The sequence below is a fragment of the Leucoraja erinacea genome, chromosome 8 (assembly GCF_028641065.1).
Source record: "Leucoraja erinacea ecotype New England chromosome 8, Leri_hhj_1, whole genome shotgun sequence".
NCBI classification, from domain to species: domain Eukaryota; kingdom Metazoa; phylum Chordata; class Chondrichthyes; order Rajiformes; family Rajidae; genus Leucoraja; species Leucoraja erinaceus.
In genome coordinates this window covers 56,572,634-56,590,464 of record NC_073384.1, presented here as the reverse complement: position 1 = coordinate 56,590,464, position 17,831 = coordinate 56,572,634, and the positions used below count along the sequence as shown (strand labels likewise).

At 40.9% G+C, this 17,831-nt stretch overlaps 1 protein-coding gene across 2 annotated transcripts in view; it reads right to left on the bottom strand.

The window, feature by feature from the left end:
- LOC129699727 (tyrosine-protein phosphatase non-receptor type 14-like) overlaps positions 1 to 17,831 on the bottom strand; it is a 183,488-nt gene that overhangs the window by 77,189 nt on the left and 88,468 nt on the right. The gene's annotated exons all lie outside the window — the stretch shown is intronic.

Sequence of the window (17,831 nt, the reverse complement as noted above, 5' to 3'; positions counted from 1 at the left end):
GCCATCCCCTATGGAGTTGCAAAATTATCTCTGTCCACATGGGTTTGTGTCAGTGTTTGGTGTCCTCTGGCATTTTGAGGCAGCATAGGTTAGTAGGTTAATTGGCCACTCTAAATTGTGTAGGCGAGCAGAGGAATCTGGGGAAGGAGATGATGGCAACATTGGGGAATAAAGTGGGATTAGTGCAAGGGTAGTGCAAGCAGTTTCTTAGTTGATGGGGTGTACTTGGCAGGCCAAACTTGAAAATTATATTTACAGTTAAGTTAAACTATAGCTGTGATCGACTCATGCATATATTCAGTTCACTAGATCACACACCAGGAACACTTGTGTTATATTGAGCAAGGATGTAACTTAATCCATGCTGAGTTAGCGGCAAAGAAACACACAAAAATAATCGTATCATTATTCTTTCCTGCTCTCCCGTAATCCCATTCCTCCCACAATGTCTAATCACAACCATATAGCACTTTACATTTTTAAACTATCCAATGAATAAAGAAGCAGCGTTATTTTTGACACAGTATGTGATAAACCAATGGGGGAAGGAATATTACTGGACCTTGTCTTTTGGAATGTATCTGAACAAGAGGAGAGTGTGTCAGCGGAGGAGCACTTTGGAGATAGTGATCACTGATCCAAACATTTTGAAGTGGTCGGGAAAGATACAGATGGATCATGAATAAAGATCTTACATTGGGGGGAGACCAATTTCATTAAAATGGCAACGGTAAACTGCATCCACAAGATGGGGAGCATTCAGAAGAGAAACAGTGAATGCTCTGGGCCATCGTGTAAGGATGAAAGCCAAGGGTAACAAGTACAAAGAACCCTGGATTTTGAGGGATATTGTGGGTTGGGTCAATAGGAAAAAGAACGAGTGTAGCTGCTATCAAGGAATAAAGATATTCAAGTATAAGAATTATGGGGAGTAATTGAAAAATGAAATTAGAAAGGCAAAGAGGGGAAATAAAATATAATTGGCAGGCAGGTTTAAGGTGATTCCAAAGATGTTTTATAATCATATTGAGTGGAAAAGAATAACCAGAGAAAGAATATGGCCCATTAGGGACAATCTGTACCTGGAGTCAGAAAGTTTACATGATTTACTAAATTCATACCTTGCATCAATATTCACAAAGGAAATTAACTTTATACTTAGGGCAGGATGAGATTTATCCAGGCTGCCATTGGAGTCAAGGGAAGAGATTGCAAGGGGCCTGCCAGACTGAGATTATTCAAGGGGCCTGCCAGACTGAGATTATTCAAGGGACTGTCCCACTGCGGCGACCTAATCCGCGAGTTAAGAAGAGTGGATTCGACCTTCAAGCTCGAGGGCACTCGCCTGGAAAACCTCGAGCTGGATCGACCGTCAGCGTTGAAACCGCGAGCTGGATTGACCAACCACGCGCGCACACACACACACACACACACACACACACATCGTAAAGGCGGGGGCCAGGGAAAGCGGGGGAGCGCTGTCTGAAATTCAGACCTGCGATGAAGAGGATGGTAAAAGACGGCTGCACAGTGTACGGTAAGCCCTTTAGAGAGCGTGGAGGAGGAGGGGATGGGGAGAGAAGGAGGGGGGAGACACTTTTAAGAAGTATAATAAAGTTCAGTGGGCATTTTACCTACCGGTCGGTCTTCCTTGGTCCTGAAAACTCCAATGAGCCAATCAAAATGCTCGGTCAGCAAAGGAGATTGCTTACGGCTGCCCTCGGCTGCCTGTAACTAAATAGTGACCTCACTCCACTGCACTACGAGTTAAAAAGACCCATGCCGACCAAATTTTACTTGTGGAAAATGTTTTCAACATGCTGAAAAAATTTCCGCGACCGAGCTGAGGCCGCGAGTATTCGGGAACTTCCCTCGAGCATGCAGGAGAGTTCCAGTGACCTCCTAGGACCACGTGTCGACCATGCTGCGAGTTTGAGTCGAGGGCAAACTCGTCTAACCTCGCAGATTAGGTCGCCGCAGTGGTTGATCCAGACGTTTATAACACCCTGGATGTTAATCACGGCAGACCTACTGATGGTATGAAGTTTAAGGGCAGCTGCTCAGATTCTTCCTTGTAGGAAATGGTTATTGTTTTGTACATATACAGTGCAAATGTTACTGACTATTTATCAATCAGTGCAAGAATGTTGTTCCATTCTATTCAGGCATTGACTGTTTTATTATCAGAGGAGTTGTGCATACAATGAACATTTTGCTGTCAGCAAACATTCCCTTTTTTAATGGATTGTTGAAGTAGCCGACCTTCGACAGTGGCCTGAGGAACTTTTGCAGCCAAGGTTGAGGCAACGATGGATAATAAACACTGGCCTTACCAGCAACATCCATATCCCATAAATAAAGAAAAATAATTACCTCCAACAACCACAGCCATTTTTGTCAATCTAAGTGCAGCTCTAGCCAGTGGAATGTTTCCTACATTTCCCATTAATTTCAATTATAGAAAACATTTGTTGATGATACACCAAGTCAAATATTGTCTTGAAGTCAGGGGCAGTCAGCTTCACTATTCTCCTATTTTTTGAAGTGTGTTTTTAGAAGCTATTATAATTTACTTTTATAGTCTTGCTATTTTCATGTTTAATTGCATCCTTGTTATTCATTGCCAATTTCAAAAACAGTCCCAATCCTTGTGCTTACTAATCAAATGGCCACTTCAATACTATCCCAAATTTAACGTGAGTTTAACTACTTTTAATTGAAGTCTTGTAATTTCTGGGAAGTGGACAGAAACATTATCAAACAAAACGTATGCACCATCTGGGGGCAATTCAGCAATGAAGACAGAAGGTTCAAACCAAACTTGCAATTTTCAAAGGAATCGTTTAGCAAGAACCACTCGCTTCATTCAGCACCACCAACACTGCACTCTGTTGGAGTAATTATCAAACAAAATGTAATGTTGAACAGACAAGAGATGATAACTAAAACTCAGTAAATTGGCAAGTTAAACACATAGAGATGAAAGTAGAGATTTCTTTAGGGAAGAATTCCAGAGATGCTTAACTCATCTGGTATGAACAAAGATCAAAGATATATACAAGGAGCCACTTGCAGAATCTCAAATGATCTACTGCTTTCAGGGCTGGAGATTATTATAGAGGTAGAAGCTCATGAGATGAAGGAGGAACATAAAAACAAGAATGAGAGATATAAAATGTTGCCAGAATGAAGGCTAGTGGTGGCCAGTCAGCATGCAGGGTACCAAATTGTTGGGTTCTCTGGAGTTAATAATAATAATAATAATATTATAATAATAATAATAATAATATTATTATTATCTGTTCATTGGGACCAGATAGGTCATAGGCAGTATTTTTGCATAATTTCAAGCTCTATTAATTTGTAGATATTCGTGGGACATCATTGATCTTATTGCCGTCTCTCTATGCCCCTGAACTGATGTGGCAGTTAATTGTAAAACAGATTGTCAAGTCTCTCTGTCACGTACTGTGCAAACTTCATCCCTTTGTTGTTTTTGTTTAATGATCCAGTCACTTTACAGAAACTGTTGACAGGAATGAATACATTCCAGATTAATTGAGATATTTCAATTGAATTTCACCAACTGATATTGTGGTATTTGAATTTGCTTCTCTTCATCAACAGTCCAAAGCTCTAGTTCCTGGCCCAATAACCTAACCACTGCATTACGGTACCCCTAACAAGGATGTAACAAGAGAGGCCCACCAGGAAAACATTTTCTATTATATATTCTATTCTACATTTCCCCTGAACTTCATCCTTCATCTCTCATTTTCACACCTTGTCCTTCCATATCGCTGTGTCTCCCTCTCCCCTGATGCTCAGTCTGAAGAAGGGTATTGTCCCGAAATGGCACCCATTTCTTCTATCCAGAGATGCTGCTTCTCCCGCTGAGTTACTCCAGCATTTTGTGTCTATCTTCGGCATACACTGGCATCTGCAGTTCCCTCCTAAGCATTGTTTTGTTGAGGCAGGGTTAAATACTTCAGCAAATGATGGGGGAGCTAAGGATAAGATTAACAACAGTCAAGCAATTGAAACTGGGTGAAACTTTACCATTTAATTCCCAAAATCTCAAGTAAAAATTACCGTATAGAATTTTTAACATTTGAAGCAAAAAAAAAGTACCAAAAATTAATATTACGTAGAAAGTGATCTTGTATTATCACATCTGGTTAATATTTCCTTTTATGGTTAGTTGGATACCTCAATCGCATGGAAAACAGTGTATTTAAAAAAATATTTCAAGCAATTTCAAGAAATTGTATAGTATCTTCAGGGTGTAATATGTCTGCCCATAAATGGAATGAACATGAAAGCCACACTGCTGTTTTACCTATAACTTCATCTCGATCCCTTCAAAATGGTTTCAAATTGAGTGAAATGTTACCCAAGATCCAAACAGTTGGGATATTGTTTTTGCTTCTGAGTTACTTGGATTACGAGAAAAAAAATAATGATGGTGTTTGACAAGATATCTTATTTCATTAGGCCCATTATCAAATGATAACATCATTAGCTATGCATTGTAGTATTATAAAGCTTCATATAACTAGCACGATAGTTTGTCCTTCGCATAGAGCTGCTAATCAAACTGCTATTAAACCGATCAAATTCCTAATCATTCTAATCAGCAATCACATTCATGCAAACATTTCTGCAAACTGAAACAAAACTAGTTCACTTTTGTGCTATTTTCATGCTTGATATATAACTTGTCATTATTTCCTATTATAATTTGACTTCCACAAAATAATTGTAATATATCTCAGCAGAAAGTGTAGACAGATAAAAGACGAGCAGTAAATGAATGAATGAATGAATACATTTATTGGCCAAGTATATTCACATACAAGGAATTTGCCTTGGTGCTCCGCCCGCAAGTGACAACATGACATACAGTGACAGTTAGGAATGACACATAAAACATTAAACATTAATAATAAAACATTATCGATTAAACCGTCTAAGCCCAAGAATTTCAAAAGCTACTATAGTGAATTTACTGCCAAATTCCTTTAAGGTTTTCAACAACTTAAGGACCTCTATACAAATGCATCTTTTACATTTCTGTACAACATTCATAATCGTGCTGACATCTTAAGGTCATAAGTGATAGGAGTAGAATTAGGCCATTCGGCCCATCAAGTCTACTCCGTCATTCATTCATGGCTGATCTAGCTCTCCCTCCTAACTCCATTCTCCTGCCTTCTCCACATAACCTCTGACACCCGTATTAATCAAGAATCTATCTATCTATCTCTGCCTTAAAAATATCCACTAACATGGTCTCCACCGCCTTCTGTGGCACAGAATTCCACAGATTCACCACTCTCTAACTAATTAAATCTAATCTAATCTGACTAATCCAATGAGAGCTTCTATCGTTATAGTTAGCTAAAACTGAAATTCCCAAGATGTTGAAAGGGAGCCCTCGATATTTTCTTCTCATCGTGGCCAGATTAACACTTTGGGTATTAGGGTTAAGAAGGGATTAAGAAAGCACAACACAAATATCCATAGGAATTAAGCAATTTATCAAGTAGGTGGGTAATCAAGTACAAGGTTATAAGGTGTAGGAAGGAAAAGCAGATGTTGTTTTAAACGGAAGACAGTCTGAGGAAGGGTCTCAAACCAAAGCGTCACCCTTTCTTTCTCTCCAGAGATGTTGCCTGTCCCGCTGAGCTACTCTAGAATCTTGAGTCTATTACAAGGCTATACGATTTTAGCCTCAATCTTAGAAAGCAGTTTTCAGTAATAAGTAGTAATAATGGAATTAGATTTTAACCATAGTCTTCATAAGGGCATGTGAACGTACCATTTTTAAAAATCAGATTTGATTTCTTATCCATATCTGAAGTGCATACGAGCCTATAAGCTTCCTAATGAATTTTTTTTTTTGAACATTGAAACCCTGCAGGCAGTTAGAAGATAGTTAAGAAATAATGGCATAAACTCATATACAGTAATCTTCAAATGTTGTGTTTTCAAAACACCCTTTAGTTTACCCACAGGGTAGTTCTTTGCCTTGATGTTGAGAGAGTTCTGGTCTTGAACCACGGCGCACTTTTCTTGCAAATATAGAGAGCAATTTAACAGTGTACGTCTTCCTCAACATCTCAATTATCTTTAGTCGCAAGTTACAAATATTGTAGAGTTACAAACTACAAATATAAACTACAACTACTGTTGCAAACTACAAGCCTTAAATAATGCACACCTGTGATTCTGTATTCTTTATTACGAATAATCTCTAGGAGTGCATTATTTTAAGCCGTGTAATTGTCATTAGTTTGAGACTGAAGATAATTGAGAGGTTAAGACAAACACTATTAAAATGCCCCCTATATCTGGTATAAAAATGTCATAGTTCAAGACAGGAACTCTCTTTCAAATAAAGCGATTGGCCTCCCCTATGGGGAAACTAAAGGGTGTTGTGAAAACACAAATTCTGAAGATTACATGAATTACATGAAAACAAATAAAATAACTGCTGTGCTTTCAGTGATTCAATATACCATTATGTAAACTATCTTATGTGCTACAATACTCACTGGGGGTGAGCAAAAATCCACGTTAGCTTCAGAAGGGAACAAGAAAACAAAAGGACGCCTCCCTCCTTCTTGTGGATAATTCTCCCCCTTCCATCAAATTTTTGTCATCATGCCTCAAGAACAGAATTCTGCTATCCAGAGATGCTGCCTGATCTGCTGAGTTACTTCAGCACTTTGTCTTTTTTTTTGTAAACCAGCACCTGATGTTCCTTGTTTCTACAGTTCTCTGCTCTTCCTTCATATTCCTCCTCCATGGTAGTAAAGAAGAATATCACGGGATATGGACATCTTCGTTGGAATACAACAATTGATGTAACCCAAAGTTAAAAGCACCACTAGGTGTGCCTTGGATTTCCACATGCATTTGATTAAGTTATAAATCTTGCTGCTTGATCAGAATGATTCTCAGCAACCTTTTCAATTTTCTACAACGACCAACATAATTTGTGTGCACTGTGCTGTTTTTGAGGGAAGGATACAGTGTGGCATATTAGATACTAATAATCCTAGTGTTTAAATATTAGAGGCATGTGTCTCGACCCGAAACGTCACCCATACCTTCCCTCCTGAGATGCTGCCCTGTCCCACTGAGTTACTCCAACATTTTGTGTCCATCTCATGTACAGTAAAAGCAAGGAATTCCTCACTATACTACAAAGATTTGATAGTCACAAAGTGGCCATGGTTTTATAGAGTAATGGTGTAAACCCAGGCAGTTTTGGTGCAAATTTATCATTCCACTGCAAAATCTGGACCACTGTATCAACCTTGCAATAATTTAGAAAAGCATATGCAGAAAAATCAATTGATTTTATCTTCCATTCATTACTGGCAAGTGATCGGACTCATGAAATCAATATAATGTGGTAATAGCTGTTCATACTAATTTTAGAGGGAAAAAATTGACTTTCGTAAACAGAATTATCAAACTTTTGACACAGCTTACACAAAAGAAATATTGTAGGTCTTTCATCCGAAAACATAGCTGATCATGGTTGGAATTTAAATAAAATTCCCCCTCTTCTAGAAAGACCAATCACATAATATGTATTCACTCGAGTTCTAAAATATACATCAGATGTTTTCTTTTGACTTAAACCAAATTGCATTGTTGAGATGAGAGAATGTTATGCAGATTTAGTTTCGATTTTTCAGGCAATCCAATATATATTTTGGCATGCTGCCTTCTAAAATGACCAATTTTTAAATGTTTAAAACGTTATTCTCACACTTAACATAAACTTTCTTTGTTTAAAAAGGGTCATATTTAACAATACCAGGTGTAGTTAGGATACACAACCTGACACTGTAAGATAACACACTTTTATAATTCTGCCACACAAGGGAGGTAGTTTAATAAAATTGCTTTGGCGCAGACAGAGGAAGTCTTAGATAGTGGAATACCAGGTGGAAAGTCATCTCCATTACACACCATTTCAATTGCTCACAATTGAAGCTCTCTTTTGCCAGGAAACTAGGTTGTGAATGGAGCGCTATTCCATACCTGCCATTCACAGGTTATTTTATACATTTGTTTACGATACAATGAAAACACCTTTGGCAATGGCAAACATTACTCATTGCAAACATCTGGATTAGTCACATTCCAATTTCATCACTATTATCAGGAATTTGGCATTAAAAAAACACGTACAATATTTATACCATAGGTATTATTGAGTCATTGATCACGCTACGAGAAAGATATCAGAATGAAGAACAAATTCCATTTGCTGGTTCACTTTCATTGATGTTTCCGATTTGCTGACAGATATCAACCAGGTTGAATGGTGAGGATGGCATTTCATTTAACATACCAATGTGGTGGACACTTGCAAATGCACGATATCATTCAAAAATTGGCCCGCTTTGACAAGACCTCAGGTGATATGCTGGACTGAACAATTATAAAGCTCACAGGGATCAAGGGGGAGCAACAAAAGTGATTCAAAGCTGGCTCATGGTCAGGAAGCAAAGCACAATGGATGAGGACTGTTTGCACAAGGCTCAGAATATATTTATAATTTAGTTAAATCTAGGGAGAACAATAAAGTCTGCAGATGATGCAAAACTAATTGGTTGTGTTCGACAGGAAGGAGCGAAAAAAAATGAATACGGGTCCCACGATTAATGATCCAGCGCCTTTGGTTCCAATGCCTTGCCATATTATCCGTTTTGCCGGACCAACAGAGGTCACGTAAAAATTATACAACAAAACATCTCTGACCCACTAACTAATTTCTTTGTACTCCAGTGGTAAATAATATATCACAATCTCAGGGCTGCCAACATTGAGTGAGCGTTGGGAGTGAGAAATTGCGAGGGGGGGAGGGGTATTACAGTTAATATGTATTGCAGTTATATTACAATTAATATGTACCGAGGGCAAATTTTTGTTCCAATGCTCCCCATACCCAATTATTTTTACATAGAAGCGATTGAAATCCAAGTGAAGTCTAAATGGCATCATGAACGTCAAACCTCCGGAATGGATGATATTCATCACGTGGTTGGTTGGGGTCAGTATCAGTACAATTACTATATTAAAATTTGAATCTTCAGATGTCCTGGTTCAAGCTAAAACTAAAGACAAATAATAATCTCCTCATACATTCCCCTGCAAGTATCTCTGTCACTCCTTTAAAATATTCCCCTTCTTTGAACAAGCTCATAAATATCGCATCTGAATCAGTTTCCTTCTGATTACACTCCTTGAGGATGTTCAACTACACTCAAACACTCGCCAGCCCCGGCTCCCCGCATCTGTTCCCGCCCGCTGCTTCTATCCCTCCCTCAGCCCCGGCTCTCCAACACCCGCGGCCCATGCAGTTTATATGAGTTTTGAAATTTCCGTTGATCACAGAATTTCTCACGACAGAGCGTGAGAAATTTGTGATCAGCGTGAGAGTGTAAGAATTTGCCCAAATGCGTGATTCTCACGCTCAAAGCGTGAGAGTTGGCAGCTCTGTAATCTAGATGTACAGACAGCCTTGCCAAAACAATGAGGAAGAAGAATGTCCCTGAAACTGCAAATATTCATCACTTCAAATTTGTTTTTCTTTAAAGACCTATAAAACAAATGTTAAGCACTGTACCCAAAACTGTACGTTTGACTCAGAACAGGACCTTGTAACAGCAGTTCAATATCAAATCTCCTTTTAATTACTTCAGACTTTTAATTGATTTTCCTCTCATTATTGCACCTGATCATGGCATTAGTAAAATCTGTATATTTGCCTTGGGTATCAACTGTGATACCAGATAAAACAAGCAATTAACACCTAATGAAAGAATCGTAAAATAGTAACAACAGAGATCTGGAAAAAATGTGCTCCTCTGACATCACGCCAGGTTCTCTAAGTGTATCCAGTGAGACCTATTCTCTGCCTTTTCCCTCCACAGCCATGCAAATATTTTCCTTGGTTAAACTCTGTTGACTCACAATAAAGAATTCAATTAGCAATACCTTCATTGTCATGAACCATTTTTAGAGTACAAGCTTGGAAGCAAATGCCGAAAAAAATTCAATGAATAACTGAACATAATAGTCAGTCATGGGGTGATAAAGCATGGAAACAGGCCCTTCGGCCTAACTTGCCCACACTGGCCAACATGACCTAGCTACACTAGTCCCACCTCTGGTCCATATCCATCCAAACCTGTCCTATCCATGTGCCAGAAGGAACTGCAGATGCTGGTTTAAACCGAAGATAGACACAAAATGCTGGAGTAACTCAGAGGGGCAGGTAGCATCTCTGGAGAGACGGAATGGGTGACGTTTCGGGTCGAGACCCTTCTTCAGATACCCATGTACCTGTCTGACTGTTTCTTAAATGTTGGGATAGCCCAGGCCTCAACAACCTCCTCTGGCAGTTTGTTCTATACCCCCACCATCCTTTGTGTGGAAAAGTCACCCCTCAGGTTCCTATTAAATCTTTTCCCCTTTACCTTAAACCTTTGTCCTCTGGTCCTCGATTTCCCTACTCTTGAGCAAGTGACTCTTTGCATCTACCTGATCTATTCCTCTCATGATTTTATACATCTCAATAAGATCACCCATCATTCTCCTGCACTAATAATGGCACTCTTTTCTCCAGACAACAAGCTGAGAGGTGACTTAATAGGTCTTTAAAATTAGTAAAGGATTTAGAGAAATCCAAAATCAAAGAACATAAATAGAAGGCAAGAACAAATACAACAATAAGGAACTTAAGAGAATTTCTTCATCTTACCACCTAGCTGAGTGAAAGGGGGCAAGGTTGTATTCATAGACAATGCTCTATTTCGCAAATTTCATTAATGCAAAGCTGTGTCATCAGCACATGCGTCAAGAAATAAGAGTTGAAAAAAATATTTCAATGCTTTATGTAGATCCAAAAATATATTTTTTGCATTTATTTATTTGCCACATTTTTACTCAAATTCCATGAGAGAGAATTTAATAGTAAGATTAAACGAGTACTTACCAGTATGAAGTTTGATCTGTATTTTATGAGGAGTTACGGTGAGGTATTACGTGAAGATCCCAGCCCAGTGCGCATGTGCGGCATACTTCGAAGCAGCGGTGTGAAATCACAGGATAGACACAATATTTGAAGTAAGATAGTAAAGATCATGAGACATCAGTTTATTAGTTTGATCTATATATTGAGGGTGGGAGCGGAGGGCACGTAATACCTCACCGTAACTCCTCATAAAATACAGATCAAACTTCATACTGGTAAGTACTCGTTTAATCTTACTATTTTACTTCGGAGTCACGTGAGTGATTCCGTGAAGACTTCAAAGGTCTGTGATTTCAAACCGTGTAACAGTTTTTTATTTCACTCACTGCCGAAGTTTTTGAGGGAGGAAGTGTTATCGTAATCAACCAGTGGATCTGCTTTCACAAGAAACAGAAAGGTATTTGTTAACAATAACAACATAAAAAGCTCCCCTGAGCTTAAATTAATATTGCAGTTTGTAATATTCTTTCTGCAATTAAATCAGGTTTATCAACGGTTTATAATAAAAATGTTCTGAACGTCGTTCCCTTGACCATTCTGCCGTATTGAGAATGTGGTCAACCGGGATGTCCATTCGTTCAGCCGCTGATATCAATGCTGCCCTAGTGGAATGGGATTAAAATGTATTATTATCTATTCCGGCAGCTTTCAGTACCTGTTTGAGCCACCTTGGAGTGGTTTGGCTCGTACCCCGTCTTGGGGTTTCTGTGGTTGACCCATAGGCTTTCCTCTCCCTCTAAGATTGTGGGTTGTGTCTATATATTGTAGTAGATGGGTAACCACACTCAACCTGGACTCTGGTGGGTAGGCCCGGAATCCCACCAGTGAATTGGGCGTTCCTGGTCCATATAGCCATACAACGATTACAGCACGGAAAACACAGGCGATCTCGACCCTACTAGTCCGTGCCGAACTCATAATCTCGCCTAGTCCCATATACCTGCGAGTTAGATTTTACCAGACCTAGAATATGAACGTGATGCGTCTGGGGTAATCACCATGTTATCCAGTCTAGTTTTATGGAGTGACTGGACTCTGTGAGCGTGTACGAGAGCCATAAGCATGAGCGTTTTTAACATAGATTGAGCAAGCTGAGGGATCTGGCTGGTGCCATTCTCTGAGATATGTCAATATCACACCAATATCCCATACATGGGTATACCTGGGTTTTTGGGGCTTATTATTATAGTTGCCCTTCATAAGTTTACCTTCAGTAGATGGGATCCCATGCTCTGCTGTCATGCTGTTTTAGATAAGCAGATAAGGCGCTCCATGCTGTATTTACGGCACTGTAACTCACCTTTTAGTCATGGTGTAGATGTTCCAGGAACTCCAATACGTCAGTGGTTGAATAGTTTGTTGTCCCTGCGTCGTGGCAGTATTTTACCCATGTTAGCTTTTGGTGACTGTTCGCAGGGATGCCGACATGGTGGTAATGGTTCCTTTGGATAATCCCAGTCCCTGGTAAGGTCTATTCAAAACCTGCACCCAGGAGTTTGATGTTTTTCTGGCATGGGTGGCTTGTGCCTGATACTGGGTTGAGTCAGCAACCATGGTCCACTAGGGAAATCCATAGGTGACTCGCCCACCGTGTTGTGATGAACTGGGAACCATGGCTGTGTAGGCCGGTCGGGCACGTTCAATATCTCGGAGACAGATCCCATCTGTATTGCGAAGTGCCCGTCTGATGAGGCAGAAGGGAGGAAGGCAAAGCAGAAATTCCCCCTTCCAGCGTGTAGGCATCTATCGCTGCTGCCTCTAATCTGGTTCCTAAGTCACATACATGGGTTACTGGTAATTCCGTCTTGTGCAACCAAATTGATATCTGGCTTTCAAACTGCTTAATACCTTTAGCAGATATTTTGGGTTTGACATCTATTCAATGTAATCATAAATTTTACCCCGTGACATGGTGTCTCCCACTGTGTTCTAGCTTCCTAGGACATAGGCAGCTGATAGTTAAAATGTCTTTTGACACACCATTGCCAGATTTGTTTGACCAATTTGTTGCACAATAATGATTATTATGCTCCCCATATGGTTGATATAAGCCACCACCATAGTATTATCAATCCGTAACCACATATGTACGTGCTGCATTTGAAATGCATATGCTTTTTAGCCCAATAGGCGATCACCAATCCCAAGTAGTTGATGCCCGGTATGTGTAGTAACGATGTTTGTGAATTGGTCCATCTGTTACCTGTGCTGGATATGGAGTTTAGTTGCTCCCCAGCCTAAAGTACTGGCATCGGTTTTTAATAACCAAGTTGGGATTGGTGATGATAATAGGGCTGAAAACTATGCCAAATATATGTCTGCCCACCACCGTAATTGTGATATAGCTTCAGTGGGTACATTCATGATTTGATTATAGTGACCCAAGTACCTTGGCAAAGTAACAGTCATATGGACGGAATTATTATTGAAGCCCAGATAATCCATGGTAGTTAACGCTTCAATTCTGGTTTATCTGGGCGTGGGATAAACCTCAGAGCTTTAGGGAGCTGTTTCGTAGCTAGAACTGCTGCCACAGCTAATTCCTTTGTTTCCCCTAATATGAGGATATCATCCAATATATGCCATGATTATGCTTGTTTTCTTAATATTTTCATGGCCATTTTTAATATTTATAATAGTTTAGGGCTGAGGTTAACCCATTGGGAATGCTCTATACTCCCATAGTTGCCCTAACCGGGATATCCATTATCCAGGTAAAATTTTTTAGGTATCTATAATGATCCTAGTGTATGGGTATAAGATAGTTAGCATCTTCCATATCAATGCTCCCCATAGGTATCCTTTGGAGATCAGATGTCTGGCAGTGACAAAAACCCGTCTCCATCTTAAAGTGTATATACTCAACAGATTTATTTAGTGATATTAGATCAATGATGATGCTACATTCACCATCTTTTGTAGTTTTGGTGAATATATTCGATACAAATTCCAATGGTTCATGTTTACTCCCATGATCCGTTTAGTAATGAGCCTTTCTAGTTCAGCTTGACCTTCTCACTTCTCTTTCTTAGAGGGAGAAAATGCCCTTTGGGCGCATTGCTGAACTGGCGGTAATATGCCCAATTTGAATTCGTTTTTATCCACTAATACTGTTGAGTATATTTTAGTTATTTGTGACAGCATCCCATGCTTTATCAACAAGTGTAAATGCCCCCCCCCCCCCCCCGCAGTTAGTAGAACACCCTTATTTAGTGTAAACTGGGAGGAACCAGACTACCTACCTCCATGTTTATTGTTTTTTCATGAAGGCCTAGTTTGCTGGTATGCTGGTGCTGTCGGTGGGGCGGCGCATTTTCCCACGGCTCCGCTCTGGGCCCCTGTCTAAAAAGAACTTTGGGGGTAATGTGAAGCGGTCGCCAGGCTTTCACCAGTCCTTGTTTGATATTGCTGGTGGATGCCGAGGGGTGCTGCCAGCTGGGTGTTGGATGCGATGTCCTGCTCGTTCCATGGCCTGCCCTCATGAGGCGCACAGGTTTAGCTGCCTCTCTTCCCGCAGCAGCGGTTTGCATAGCCCCGTATATTTGGGGTTGCGGGCAGGTCTTATATGCACCATTGTTCAGTCGAGTATCCCAAATTTGGGAACATCTTAGGCGTCAGCACCCTGGTAGTGCAACGGGATAGTCTCATCCTGGGAGAACCACCTTGGTGATCATGGCGTCTCGCCTGCCAGGTGAGTATGATCCGTGGAAAAACGAGCAAAGGCGGTAACATCTTGACCCTTCTGTTAGGAGCTTCAGAATTCGCTGCTTTTAGCTCTTGTCTGCGAGTCTGCTGACCCAGCTGCCTGCGGATTTGCCTCTAAAAAGGCCTGCTCCTGCAAGGCTTTGTTGGGAAGATGGTCGCATGGAGGAGCCATGTAGTGGCCCACGACACCCAGTAGCTCTTCCTGATCCTGCTCCCCTGGCATACTGCTGTTCTCGTCCGCCTGCCCAGCGTTTAAGCCAGCCCAGCCCTGGCCTCCTTAGCTAGCCTCAAAAGAGGGAGCAAAAGGGTGTGCTATAAATTGGAGGAGGCATAGCTCAAACTCCGCTGTTGCATCAATCCCTCGACAAGGGAGATGGCTAGTGCAATAGCACTGGGGTAGGAGTGTCAGCTCCCTTGGCATTCAGCCAGTGCCCCTTTTTTCCTGGAGGTTTTGAACTCCATGACCTCCTCTGGCTTGGGGAGACAGACATACTTATTTTTGCTGTCTCCAGCCTGTTCCAGTTTTGGAGGAAGTTGGCTCCTGTAGAACCTGTTAAATTGGTAAGGTTTTTGTCTTACCTGTAGTTAGAGGCTGCCTGCCGTTTTTCAGGCGGCATTGTAGCGGTTCCCGGGCGGCGATTCTCCTTGTTAGGAGTCTGCAGGGCTGCCGGTCGGGTTTTTAAACTTCCCGCCGGTCCGCTGCTGGTCACCAAACAGCTGTTCAGCGGACCGGCATAGCGCAGCTCCCTGCAGCGGTCCGCAGCCTGTGCGGTCCCGTTAGCGCCTATCCCCCTCCACTGTCGGCTCCTTCGCTGGAGTCGAACGGGGGCCGCTTCCTCTGCTGTTTTGCTCCCCCTGGAGCAAAAAACCACAAGGCCCGATTAAGGTAAGTACTTACCTCACGTCCTTGGATGCGGGAGCTGCCGACTCCCGCTGGCCGCGTTGCACAGCTGTGCGATAATGCCGCACATGCGCACTGGGCTGGGATCTTCACGGAATCACTCACGTGACTCCGAAGTAAAATTCCATATTTCATTCAGGTTGTGATTTGTGAATTCTGTTAGGGCAAATTTCAACCAAAATGCAGGGGTTGCCTGTTCTATGTAATTCTATTTGGATCTCATTGGATCTACAGAACGCATTGGAATTGACGCAGACTTTATGATTACTTCCAATAGTTTTTAAAATGCTACATGCATACATAGGCATGTAAATAAAATCAGAAACTAAATACTTTGCTCCGCATTTAAGGAACATATTTAAAAAAAATCTTTATTATTCCGCTTTCCGTCTTACATTTTCTAATCTAAAGTAATTTTTAAATGTTTTCTTTTAAGGGTCTTTAAAAGTCTGATAATACTGCGTGCTTCCTACATTGGGAAACTATATTGGCAACTTTTCTGGGCAGTACAGCAATATACATATTTCTCCAGTAAACTAGGCAAGTTTAAAGGGAGGGCAAGAACCTGAGCTCCAGCGAGTTCAAAGGCAGCCTTGGAACCAGGCCCAGTGGGTTGAAGTGAGAGCATGAAACTGGGCCCTGGTAAGGTTAAAGGCAGCCTGTGAATAGAACCCCAGTGGGTGCACGGAAAAGGAGCCCGGAAGATTTGAAAGGGAGTGTGGGAACTGTACTCCCAGTGAGTTTAAAGGTAGCACAAGAAATAGGATCCCAGAGTGGGTTAAAGGCAGCTAGGATCAGAGTCCATGTCGGTTTAAAGCGTGCACGAGAACGTGGCCTCGATGAGCTGAAAGGAAGCATGGGAAGCAGTGTCCCAGTGATGTCAAAGGGAATCCCACACCAGGGCCATAGAGGGATTAAAGGAGCATGGGAAAGGGGACGTGGTGTTTAAGAAGCTGCATGGAAATGAGCAACCGATGAGCCAGGTGCAGATCCATTGGGATTTTTGAACAATAGAATATTAGATCTGCAGTTGCTGGAAAATCGAAGGTAGACAAAAGTGCTGGAGAAACTCAGCGGGTGCGGCAGCATCTATGGAGCGAAGGAAATAGGCAACGTTTCGGGCCGAAACCCTTTTTTAGACTGAGAATATTAGATCATCAGTTTTCTTTTATATTAAATTGGCAAAATACAGGCTTTGAACAAATTGTTGAAATGGCATGACACAGAAGTAGTAGGAAATAAATTGTGCACAACAATCTATTGAGATTTCAGTCTGCAGCCTTGAAATTAACAACATAACCACTCAGCTTAAATGATCCAGTTTCAATGTTATCCAATGGAGCCTGCAGTGCAGAACATTTTACGATAAAACCAATCCAGACAGAACATTAGGCAGGAGCTATCCCATGATCGATTTACAATTCTGCTGGGATCAATATGTTGGGAGAAAGATGCTCCACTTCGTAAGAGTGGTGGGACAATCTCAGCAGAAGCAGGAGCATAGCATGACTCATCACTATATCCGAGTTATTTAAAGGAACACTTTGCTGCTGCTGATGATGATGATACTTTAAATAATCCAGTTTCAATGTTATCTAATGGAGCCTGCAGTGGAGAACATTTCAATGGAGCCTGCAGTGGAGAACATAATTTTATGCTATTTTCAAACAAGATTTTATGGCCAATTCTGTGATTTTTTTGTTGCATGGGACATTAGCACTAAATACCGCAGTGTTGTAGCACAAGAATTGACAACAACCGAATTTTTGTGAATGTGCTGATTTGTCACAAACATAGATACCAACACTGGAAACGAACCTTCCCAGTGTACCAATTTATTGCCTCAGTTTCAACAGCCAGCTAAAACCATGTGCCTTTATATTTCACTTTGTCCAATGCCTTTGCTGTACAGTATCTATTTTACCTTATCCAATTATCTATACGTATCAGCAATATTGAAGAGGTCGAGGCATCCCTCTATTAACAACAAATGGCTGAGAACCCAAAAAGCAAGAGAAAGAAATGTTGACAATTCAGCAAAAAAACCTGCATCCCAGCGAAGTTGATTATTGATTGCCAAGATTTATGGGTGTCCTGGGAATTGTGTATCTTTTCTCATGAGAGGCTTGGTTAGAATTATCTTCCTGAACACATCTAAAAGGC